Source organism: Schistocerca cancellata, chromosome 3, assembly GCF_023864275.1.
Source record: "Schistocerca cancellata isolate TAMUIC-IGC-003103 chromosome 3, iqSchCanc2.1, whole genome shotgun sequence".
Classification (NCBI taxonomy): domain Eukaryota; kingdom Metazoa; phylum Arthropoda; class Insecta; order Orthoptera; family Acrididae; genus Schistocerca; species Schistocerca cancellata.
Window position 1 is genome coordinate 280,487,806 of NC_064628.1, and position 12,144 is coordinate 280,499,949.

At 38.9% G+C, this 12,144-nt stretch overlaps 1 protein-coding gene across 1 annotated transcript in view; it reads left to right on the top strand.

Annotated features, from left to right (window-relative positions):
* The window catches only part of LOC126174943 (signal recognition particle receptor subunit beta), a 77,578-nt gene that overhangs the window by 1,407 nt on the left and 64,027 nt on the right, over positions 1-12,144 (top strand). The window lies entirely within an intron of this gene.

The window sequence follows — 12,144 nt, forward strand, 5'->3', positions numbered from 1 at the left end:
GCTGTTGGTTACCAATTATAAAATGTGTAATAGTATCCATCTGGTGTCACCTGGAGTGCAACTGTAGCATGAAACTAGTTGTATGAAAATTAGGTGTCAAGTTGAGATTCGTTGCATAACTTCCAAGAAAATATAACTTATCCACAAAAGAAGTTTCATATCATTTCATTATATGTTTATCTGGGCAACAAATATTTTATTAATTCTCTGATACATTTTGGCCATTAGCCACCTTCAGAAGGACGTGACATAAATTGATGTAAAGTGTCTCATCAGTGTTGTTGTTACATCTCAAGTGCAAGATTTGGCACTTACAGATTCTGTATGTATTATATACACACATGAAAGACCTAGATAATTATAATAATAAAAATACATTTTATTATTACTGTATGTAGACCTAATCAGTATGTATTATAGTGTGGGTTACTGTTGAAATTTTGAAAATATGCAATCAAAGACCGTGACCATGGTGGAAAAATCGGTGATATTAAAGAGTTCAATAAGAGTCTTACTGAGAATTGTTAACATGAACCATTAGTGAATGGATGAAAAAGGGAGTAGAAGACAGTGGTTCTGAGAGTATGTACGCTCTGCTGCACACTGTAAAATAAGTAGCAGAGGGAGCTGTAGATGCATTAATTGAACTGTTCATATATGCTTATTAAAATCTGGCAATATTTACAAAAAGAAACAATTTTTATTGATATTCTGCTTGTTTTTCCTTTGCTAACTGATTTCCAACTTCTTGGGCTGTCATCCGTTGACAGCTGACTGTCACAACCACATTATTTTGATGACAGAAATACTTGTTCACATAAAAGTTAATACATTTAAAACTGAGAAATTGGTCTCAAACACTGATTAGGCCTACATACAGTAATAATAAAATGTATTTTTATCGTTATAATTATCTAGGTCTTTCATGTGTGTATAAAATAAACTCAGTTTAACAGAGGGGAAAAAATTGAATTTCTGGAAATATGTGTCATACAAGCATGCCAGTTTATTTGGGTCGACAGAAGCATCTGATCCCATGCGTCGGCTTTGACCCGTGACGTAAGGGTGTTGTCGTGTGTGACGTCATGACGGCGTGGAGTTTGGTTTGAGTGTGGCTGTCTCCAGTTCTGTTTTATCTTATTTTATTTACTTTTCTGATCTGTTCGTTCTATATCATGAGATTTTTTTCTTTTTTTAATTTAAAAATGCTTATTACTGATTTTAATTATCTGTTTCCTCCAATTTCTGTTTTAGTTATTATATTTATCTTTCTGATCTGTTCGTTCTATCCCATGAGATTTTTTTTTAAAGACAAAAAACACTAATCAGCTACTGAAGCATCTTTATCTTCTATGGGTTGCAGGGGTTATGACCCATGGGGAGGTGGGTGGGTATTCATGCATGGCTGTCTTCACTTACACGTTGTAGCTACGCAAGGCATCTAAATTTGTTTGTATTTAGTTTGCCCCCCACCACCCAAAACACCCCATTTCCCGCGCTTGTCCCGTTAGTGTCATTAGGCTTCTTGTGGAAAGTGTGTGTGTTTGTTTTTGTTTCCGCCATATTTGTGACGTCATGGGCCAAAGCAGACGGGCGGGATCGGACACTTCCGTATTTCCGTTTATTTACAAAAGTGTGATTTCCTTCCTTTCTTAGTTATATAAAGAACACTGCTTAGTACATAAGAAAATGCCAACAAAGTTTGAATGTGCTTTCTTGTTATCTACAGCTTCTCTAATGTCCAAAAGACTTGAAAGGCCACAGCTCTTTAATTTGAAATTTATTTTCTGTTTTCAAGCGTTCTATGTATTATTGATGTCACAGTTAATACGAAGTAAATGATAAACAATACAGCACAGTAATAAAGATAATGTTTAAAGCTTACACATGTACATACAGAGAGTATAAGTTAAATTTTAGTGTCTTATTTTGCACAATCTATGTATTCCTCTATGGTATAAAATGCCTTCTTTTAAGCCACTTTACAGAACATTCCTGGGCTGAGAGGAATGCTTGATACGAATCGTATTTGGCCACCAACGTAATGTTAATAGCCCCTGTAATGTCACTTTTTGGTACATATATTCACAGTTTTGTTGTTAATTGCCAAAGCCAATGAATTAGATCCAAAAAACCTTGTTATGGTGACAATAGTGGCCTTCAGGCTATCTGCTATACATCCGACTGCCTTTCTCTGACACATAAAAACTCTTTGCCCTGAAGGAACTGCCCACAAGGAGTATATAGTATGTTATGTTGCTATGACAGAATGTGTAATAGGAGCTAAGCACCATGTTTTCACTTTCACATACTCTAAATTTGCATAACAAATATGACTCTATAACACACACAGTGTCTGTGTGATGGTTTCATGTTAATTTAGAATGCAAATATACATGCAGCAGTTTAACAGACACAAATCAGTATTAGAATAATATAAACTAAAGATTATTTTTTCACTTTTATTCTGATTCATGGCTAATTCTTTATCTTTAAATCAAGTACTGGAAATTCTGAGATTGGTTTTTCTTTATTAATGTAGTTCTTCTGTCATTTACAGTTGCATTGAATGTGTAAGGATTTAATTGCCGGTTTGATGGCATTATACTAAACAGGTTGTTCGCATAGAATAGACCTGCGGTAATTCCTTGTCTGTCGTAAGACATGAGTAAAAGGAGTCTTATGCCCAGTCTTGCTTTTACTTTGACGATGTGGCTATTATAGGGATACCTGTCAGTTTCAGCTCATTTCAAAACCTTTCCCTCAACTTTTTTGGCTTAGTTAATTATGGTCTTCTTTTAAGGTTTGGCCTCCGCTTTTCTAAATTTCACAGGAATGTAGGCCTTTGAGGAACGACACCTGACATGGTGCATAATGTAGCCACCGAGCACTCATTATTGTAGTGCGATGACAGTGCAGGAACCAGAATGCTGATTCCTGAGCTGTGACCGCTTCATGTAAGCTGAGAGTAAATGCTTGTCCAATCTGGGACACGGGTAATGGCTACTAGCCATGTAGCCTTTGCCGCAGCAGGGTGACATTGATGGGGAGAGCCTCAAATTGGAGTGAATGGCATCAGAATGGATGACTTGCAATGAAAAGGATCTATCTCTCCCATACCTGAGGTCATGCCAAGATGACCATCTCAACAGATATAAAACAAGGTTTTAACGCAGAGGCTTACAATCCCATGGCATTGCCTTCTTTTGCCACACCATCAACATCTACATCAATACCCTGAGAACTATCATGAAGTACATGGCAGAGAATACGTCAGGTTCTATCATTATTAGAATTTCTTCCCCTTCCATTCATGAGCACGAGAAGAATGATTATTTGAATGCCTCTGTGTGTGCTGCAATTATTCCAATCTCGTCCTTGTGAGCATTATGTGGGGTTTGTAGTATATTCCTAAAGCCATCATTTAAATCTGGTTTTTGAAAGTTTGTTGGTAGACTTTCTTGGGATAGCTTATGTGTATCTTCAAGAATTTGCCCATTCACTTTTTTCAGCATCACTGTAAAACTCTGACTATTTGTGCTGCTCTTCTCTCTGTACGTTTGCTATCTGCTGTTAGCCCCATTTCATATGAGTCTCACACACTTGAGCAATGTGCAGAATGATTCGCATGAGTGATCTATAAGCAATCTCCATTGTAGACTGATTGCACTTCCCCAGTATTCTATCAATAAACTGAAGTTTAGCACCTGCTTTACCCATAACAGAGCCTATGTGAACATTCCATTTCATATCCCTGCAAAGTGTTACACCCAGTTATTTGTATGAGTTAACCAACTCACACTGTGATTCACTAATATTATAATTGTAGGATACTAATCTTTTTCATTTTGTGAAGTGCACAGTTTTACATTTCTGAACATTTAAAGCAAGTTGACAGTTTTTGCATCAGTTTGAAATTGTATCAAGATCTGATTGAATATTTATGCGGCTCCTTTCAGACCTCACTTCATTGAAGGTAATTGCATCATCTGAGAGAAAAAAAAACTTGTTACTATTAATATTGTCCACAAGGTAATTAATATACAACTTGAGAAGCAAGGGTCCCAACACCCTTCCCTCGGCGCACCTGAAGTTACTTCTACATCAGATGACAACTTCCATCCAAGATAACATGCTGCATCCTCCCTGCCAAAATGTCCATAATCCATTCACAAATTGCAGTTGATTCCGTGGTGATAAAATTTTTGACAATGGACATAGATGTATTACTGAGTCAAATGTTCTTCGGAAATTAAGAAATAGGCCTACTGCGCCCACCTGACTACCCTGATCCAAAGCTTTCAGCGTTGGATGTTGGGTTTCACATGATTGATGTTTTTTTCTGTTTGATCTCAGAATATGGTCTAAGATTCTACAACAAATCAGTGTCGAAGGTATTGGATGATAGATCACTTATACTACCCTTCTTGTAGATGGGTGTTACCCGTGCTTTCTTCCAGCTACTGAGCACGGTCTTTCGTTCAAGGGATCTATGATAGAATACAGTTAGAAGAGGGTCTAGCTGAGGAGCAAATTCAATATAGAATCTGATACTGATTAGAATCTGATACTGATTCCGTCAGGCCCTGAGGCTTTGTTCACTGATACGTCTAGGTTTCCAACAGCGCACACAATCAGCTATCTGGGTAGCAGCCGCTGATGTGTAGTGCACACGTGACCCATTTAGGAGCACCCTACAGTTCTCAGTCCTGTGGCACAAGTCCAGGAAGTCACAGCCTAGCTTGTCACAGAGTTTTCAGAGTTTGTGTTTCAGTCCTCCTATTTGATTCAAAACTGAAGGGCCATGATAAGTTCTGGGGACAATGCTGCAAATTGTGAACTTCATTGAAACTCTGTGCGCAAGACTGGTCATCTCAACCTTCTCTTCCAGTCATTGGAATGATCCAAATACGACATTGGAGCCCGGACGGCATGCATCATTTGTTCCAATGTGTGCCACAATCTGCAGTTGTTTACACCCTGTTCCCTCTGTGGCTTCCAGAATAGCCCCTTCAGCATGTTGAATAAAACCCTAGGCATACACACTGAGCACACCCGTGTCCTTTCTTGTCCCTTGCTGCCATTTTCCTAAGGGGTACCATCATTCACCATACGGTTGAACTGCTGATGATTAATAGAACCCTACCCTTTTGCGTTTGTCTCCTTTTGAAGCCAGACTAAACAGGTTTCCTCAAGACAGGTGAAGTGAGTTCTACAGCGTCAGTTTCAGTGAAAGACAGAATCTCTAACTTGTTGGTTAAGGGGTCAGTGAAACACACTCAGTGCTCTCTTGTCCCCGTTCACAGTGTACAGGACACCTAGATCTGCCATTGAAATACCACTCTCAGTCAAGTGGATTGGTAATGACAGATCCCGTACTGAAACTTCCTGGCAGATTAAAACTGTGTGCCTGACCGAGACTCGAACTCGGGACCTTTGCCTTTCGCGGGCAAGTGCTCTGCCATCTGAGCTACCGAAGCACGACTCACGCCCAGTCCTCACAGCTTTACTTCTGCCAGTATCTCGTCTCCTACCTTCCAAACTTTACAGAAGCTCTTCGCAGGAGAGCTTCTGTAAAGTTTGGAAGGTAGGAGATGAGATACTGGCAGAAGTAAAGCAGTGAGGACCGGGCGTGAGTCGTGCTTCGGTAGCTCAGATCGCGAAAGGCAAAGGTCCCGAGTTCGAGTCTCGGTCGGGCACACAGTTTTAATCTGCCAGGAAGTTTCATATCAGCGCACACTCTGCTGCAGAGTGAAAATCTCATTCTAGATCCCATACTGTCTGCAGAGGAGACTGAATCCACAGGAGAGGATAGTACTTGAGGTACCTTTGGTACCGGTACCACAGGTTCAAGAATCTCTGGATGTTTTCTAACACATTCTACATCTACATCTACATCTACATCCATACTCCGCAAGCCACCTGACGGTGTGTGGCGGAGGGTACCTTGAGTACCTCTATCGGTTCTCCCTTCTATTCCAGTCTCGTATTGTTCGTGGAAAGAGGGATTGTCGGTATGCCTCTGTGTGGGCTCTAATCTCTCTGATTTTATCCTCATGGTCTCTTCGCGAGATATACGTAGGAGGGAGCAATATACTGCTTGACTCTTCGGTGAAGGTATGTTCTCGAAACTTTGACAAAAGCCCGTACCGAGCTACTGAGCGTCTCTCCTGCAGAGTCTTCCACTGGAGTTTATCTATCATCTCCGTAACGCTTTCGCGATTACTAAATGATCCTGTAACGGAGCGCGCTGCTCTCCGTTGGATCTTCTCTATGTCTTATATCAACCCTATCTGGTACGGATCCCACACTGCTGAGCAGTATTCAAGCAGTGGGCGAACAAGCGTACTGTAACCTACTTCCTTTGTTTTCGGATTGCATTTCCTTAGGATTCTTCCAATTAATCTCAGTCTGGCATCTGCTTTACCGACAATCACCATTATATGATCATTCCATTTTAAATCACTCCTAATGCGTACTCCCAGATAATTTATGGTATTAACTGCTTCCAGTTGCTGACCTGCTATTTTGTAGCTAAATGATAAAGGATCTATCTTTCTGTGTATTCGCAGCACATTACACTTGTCTATATTGAGATTCAGTTGCCATTCCCTGCACCATGCGTCAATTCGCTGCAGATCCTCCTGCATTTCAGTACAATTTTCCATTGTTACAACCTCTCGATACACCACAGCATCATCTGCAAAAAGCCTCAGTGAACTTCCGATGTCATCCACCAGGTCATTTATGTATATTGTGAATAGCAACGGTCCTATGACACTCCCCTGCGGCACACCTGAAATTACTCTTACTTCGGAAGACTTCTCTCCATTGAGAATAACATGCTGCGTCCTGTTATCTAGGAATTCCTCAATCCAATCACACAATTGGTCTGATAGTCCATATGCTCTTACTTTGTTCAATAAACGACTGTGGGGAACTGTATCGAACGCCATTGATTTGCAGCAGCTACCAACCATTTGACAGTAGTCAGGGCGATTTCCAGCTGCGTATGAATGTCAGCCAACTCATCCTGTGTTAGAGAACAGCATTCACAGTAGGGCTGAACTTTGGCTAGTGCAGTGTATTACAGAACAGTAAACAAATAACTTTAAACTAAGCCTTCTGATCATCTTTTGTGTCTGTTGAGCTAAGAAACTAGTATTTCTCTGTAAGAACTGAAGCAAATACACAAAATGAGGCAACAGAAAACCTTTGTTAAAAATTACTTATTTCCTAAATATTCTTGAGGTTAATTTTAGCTGTAAGCAAACTCAAAAATGGAGTTAATCTGTGGGAAAGGTATATAATATAGACTCCTCTTTAAGGGAAAACTAGATGTAACACACTATGTTAGTTAGAATACCAGCTACAGCAACTAAATCACAAACATCGATTAGCTACAAATTAGATTATGCACAGGACAAGTAACTTCCAAAATTCAAAAAAATGTACGTTTATTTGCATTGGTATGTAATGAAATTTGGGTTGATCTATTCTTTGGCAGTAACGGTGAATCACAAATGCTGATTTGCTGTGAAATAAGTTATCCAGAAACACACATACCTGTAACTAAAATAAGAGGTTCCAAAAATTCTAAAAAATAACCCATTTCTCAAATAATTATGCAATGAAATTATAGAATGATTGCTTTGAATAAGGATAGGCCTATTGTTCTCTAAAAAAACATAGGGTGAAAAGCAAGACAAAATGTAGGTGTACAATGTGACCAGTTCTTGGTATGCTCCAAAATTGACGGAAGACATTTTGCAATGACAAAACCACTTTTTTTTCATTGATGATACTAAGAATGGCTTTGGAGTAGTCACTGCAATAGAGAAAATGAGAAATGGATCTCTGTTGATCAAAATTTTGAATGCTAACCAATCACAGAGAGACTTCAGGCCTGTGAAAGGCTCTGGGATACGAGACATCATCTTCCATCAGGACCTTATGCTACAAGTAGTGAACTGCACACTAACCAAGAATGGCACAGAGTACATTTCATTCATCACATTTAGAGGAGACCTAAGGATAATAGGGTGGACACAGGAGCTTTCATACCAGTCTTCAGTGGAAATGTTTTACTGAGAAAGTTAAAATCGTGGTTTATAGGTGTGATGTCATACCCTGTTTTCTGTTTCCTATGAGATGTTTTCATTGTGATCAAGATGCTGAGAGAAAATTGAACAACTCCACCCAATCAGTACAACGTCACACTTCGCAAACATTGTGTAAAAATCCACCCTTAGCCCATACAGCTGCTACTGGCCCTGGCCACATCTCGGTGCATATTTTTTCAGTCGGAGGAAGGAGACATCAGTTGTCTCAATACACAAACCAACGGCACTGGTGGTAACCACTCCATCAGCACACCTGTAGATGCCTCGTGCTCCTCTGCTATTAGCAGGGAAGAGGACACCTGTCAAAGAACTGATCAGCAGTCTACCACCAACCAGTAACTAAAAGGTCGTAGAAAAGACCAGTCCTCTTCTGTCTAAGAAGTCAAGACAGGAAAATTCTTGCAGAAACTGAAACCTAATAGGCACAAGAAGGAGAAATTGAGTAGAAAACTGATATCTGTTGCTTCAGTCGATCTGGTCCCATCTCCCTCATGAGATTGAGCCTACGAATACTGGCAAAGAATCACACATTCAGGCGAAGCATCACTCAACAGCAAACTAATTTGTACTCCCATTTCCCCTGTACCACTTTCTCAGATCCAAATGAGGTGTCCCTTCAATGAAATTGGTGGAATTGTAACAGCTACCATTGACACTTGGCTGAACTCTGTCAATTAATTGCTACTTACTCCACAGTTGACGTGGCACTCCAGAAGACAAAATTTTTAGAAATTCAACTCTGTGCTGTTAAAAATTACAACCCCATCTGTAAAATTCACATTAGCACTGAGTTCGCATCTGGAGGATACTCTCTCTTCTACGTCCTGACATTTTCACTGAGCAGGTGTCACTAAACACTGAATTACAAGTTATGTCCACCTGTCAGGTAGGGTACCAGTAAGTAATATCTATCTATCCCCCCACCCCTCCCCCCTCCACCACCACAACCACAACCACCACCACCACCACCACCACAATCCTCCCAGATAATTCTATGCCATATCACGAGCTGGTGGACAGTCCTCTGTGTGCAAACAGTAACATCTAGCCAGGTCGAAGTAATACAAAATTTATTTCAGAACACAGTCTGTTTGCTTTTTACTATAGCTGTAACATGTTTCAGTATGGCCCATGTAAAATACTCAGCCATCTACAGGATGATTCAAAAGTCATGTTTCATATCCATAAAGTCTACACTGGCGATTCAGTAGTCTTGGCACATAGGACACAGTCATATTCAGGGATATGACAGGAACAGTCATTTGAAGCAAGAAAAAAAGTATAGTAAATGTGGGCTCTAAAATGCATACCTTACAACCTATGAACAGCTGCTCAATAGAAGCAACATTTCACTGTTGCTGCCTGTCAGACATTTATATCACTGGCCAAGTGATCCAAAATTTTAGTTGCAGCATTGTGAATCCCTTTTCATGCTAAAGGCAACCTTTATGTGACGCAATGAATGTCATTGTTCCATCTGGTGTTGTAATTATGTACATCATTGTTCCTCTAAAACTGCAGTTTATTATTTACAACAAACTTCATGAGGGCATAAATATACTGTGAACCAGTACTCAGAATGTCCAGGTCTGTAAACAGATGTCTACAAGATGACTGCGGGTGAGCACAACTTATCATTCTTACAGAATGTTTTTCAGTAATGAAGACTTTCTTTTTTTTAGATGAGTTACTCTACAACATTATTCCATATGACATTATTGAATGAAAACATGCAAAATATGTCAGCTTACTGATTTCTCTCTCCCCCAAAATTTACAATGATTGTAAGTGCAAATGTGGTAGAATTAGGTTGTTTTAGAAATTCCAAAATGTGCTTTCTCCAGTTTAAATTCTCATAAATATGAACACCTAACAATTTTTAAGTTCCCTTGGTGTAGTACCCTTAGACGTGCAGAACATGTTGTGTCTTTTTAAAATTGAGAGTCAGGCCGTTTACAGAAAACTAGTCAATGACACTGTTAAGAACATTGTTTAACATTTCTTCTGTTACTGAATATATGCCTGGATTGATTACAATACTACTGTCACCTGGAAAAAGAACTAATTTTACTTGTTTCGTAGTAGACAGAAGGTCATTTACATGTATGAGGAAGAATGACAGACCTAAGATTGAGCTTTGAGGAACTACACATGTGATTTCTCTCCAGTTAGAGGAATTTCTTGTGATTACATTGGTTGAATTATTAAGTTCAACTTTCTGCAATCTTTTGATTACTTACAACATTGTCTATTAGTTAGCTATATCATCAATTCCATAAAAGCTCTTGTTATCTAGAAGGGGCTATTATGGTTCACAGAATCAAATGCCTTAGATAGTTCACAGAAAGTACCAACTGGTACTATTTTGTTACTTAATGCTTGTAAAATTTCGGAATTGAATGTGTAAATGATTTGTCAGTACAGTAACTCTTCTGAAATCCAAACTGCGGATGTTACTGAGGATATTGTTGTTATTTGGATGGGATGCTGTTGTAGAATACATAACCTTATCAAAAATTTTGGAAAATGATATCAGTAGTGAAACAGGCCATTCATTATTGATGTCTCTTCTATCGCTGTTCTTATGGGGGCGGGGGGGGGGGGGTTAGGGGGTTAACAATGGTGTATTTCAATGTCTCTGGAAAAATTCCTTGTGCAAGTTATGCATTACATATTTCAGATAAAACAGAGCTTATTATGTGGGTACAAATTTTTAGTACTTTATTGGAAACACCATCAAATACATATGAGCTTTTAGTTTTGAAGAAATAAATAATTTTCTTATTTTCAAAGGGAGAAGTTGGCGATACATTCATACAATAGGATTTTATATCAGTTGCGTTTTTCAACATAGTGCTGTGCTTTTTCTCGTGAACTTTTTGCTCATATATTTTCTAATATATTTAAGGTATTTTCTAATATATTCAAGGAATGATTATTAAATGCTTTTGCTGCCTGTGGCTCATCATTTATAGCCTTCCCATGTAAGTCAATAGTGATGTTTTCCTGTTCTTCAGCCAGTTGTCCTGTCTCTTGTTTCACTATATTCCATATAACCTTAAGTCTGTTGTCTGATTTACTGGTTTGTGACATGATGTGTGTGTTTCTTCATTTTTAATGACGTTTGTTAGTAATTTTAGTAGTTTTTGTAGTGTGCAATTGCTGCAAGATCTCTACTTGTTCTTGCCAATAGATACAGTTCCATTTTCCTTTCACATGATAATTCAATCCATCTTGTGATCCATGGTTTTTTACATGGCTGATTGATGTCTTTTCTGATTAGTTATGCGGAAGCTATTTTTGAATAAAGATATGAATTATCATGGAATAGATAAAACTCTACATCAGCATTTGTTTCGTTATTAACTTCATACCAAGTTATTTCTTGTAAACTATTTTAAAAACATTGGTATGTAGTGACTCATTATTCTGACTGATTTCCACTGAGAAGTATCTATACTGTAAGGCACTATCTCATTTACCCTAACTGTGCATCATGATCAGAGGTAGCATTTGTTACTTGATATACAGTTGCTTCCTTCCTTGGAGGTACATCAGAGAAAACATCTGTGAGAGCATACACCCAATTGTTCAACTGTGGACTAAACTCCACATATTTGCAGCTACCCACTGCCAACAGCAGTTCCGGGCACCACTCTCATGGGCGACAATCTGTACTGATCCTGCGGTCATTCTCAAATGTTTCATGACATGCAGTAACAATCACTCTAATTTACTAACCCATAAATGCATGGTAAATTTAAACTACTTACCCCTCCATGCTGAAGGCTTTTCCATTTAGTGAATGGGAGTTCCACAGTGCTTGTTCAGTGTCAAGACACTGTCCCTTGACCCGATAAGTCTACAATCAAATGCTTAAACACCATACCAATGACAGCTTTAAACACTTCATCAGGTTTTTTAGAAGTATTTGGCAGCAAGGGGAGTTTACCTCTTATTGGTGGGAGGATATTATTATTATTTCTGTTCTGAAACCAGAGAAATTTTGACTAATTGCTGA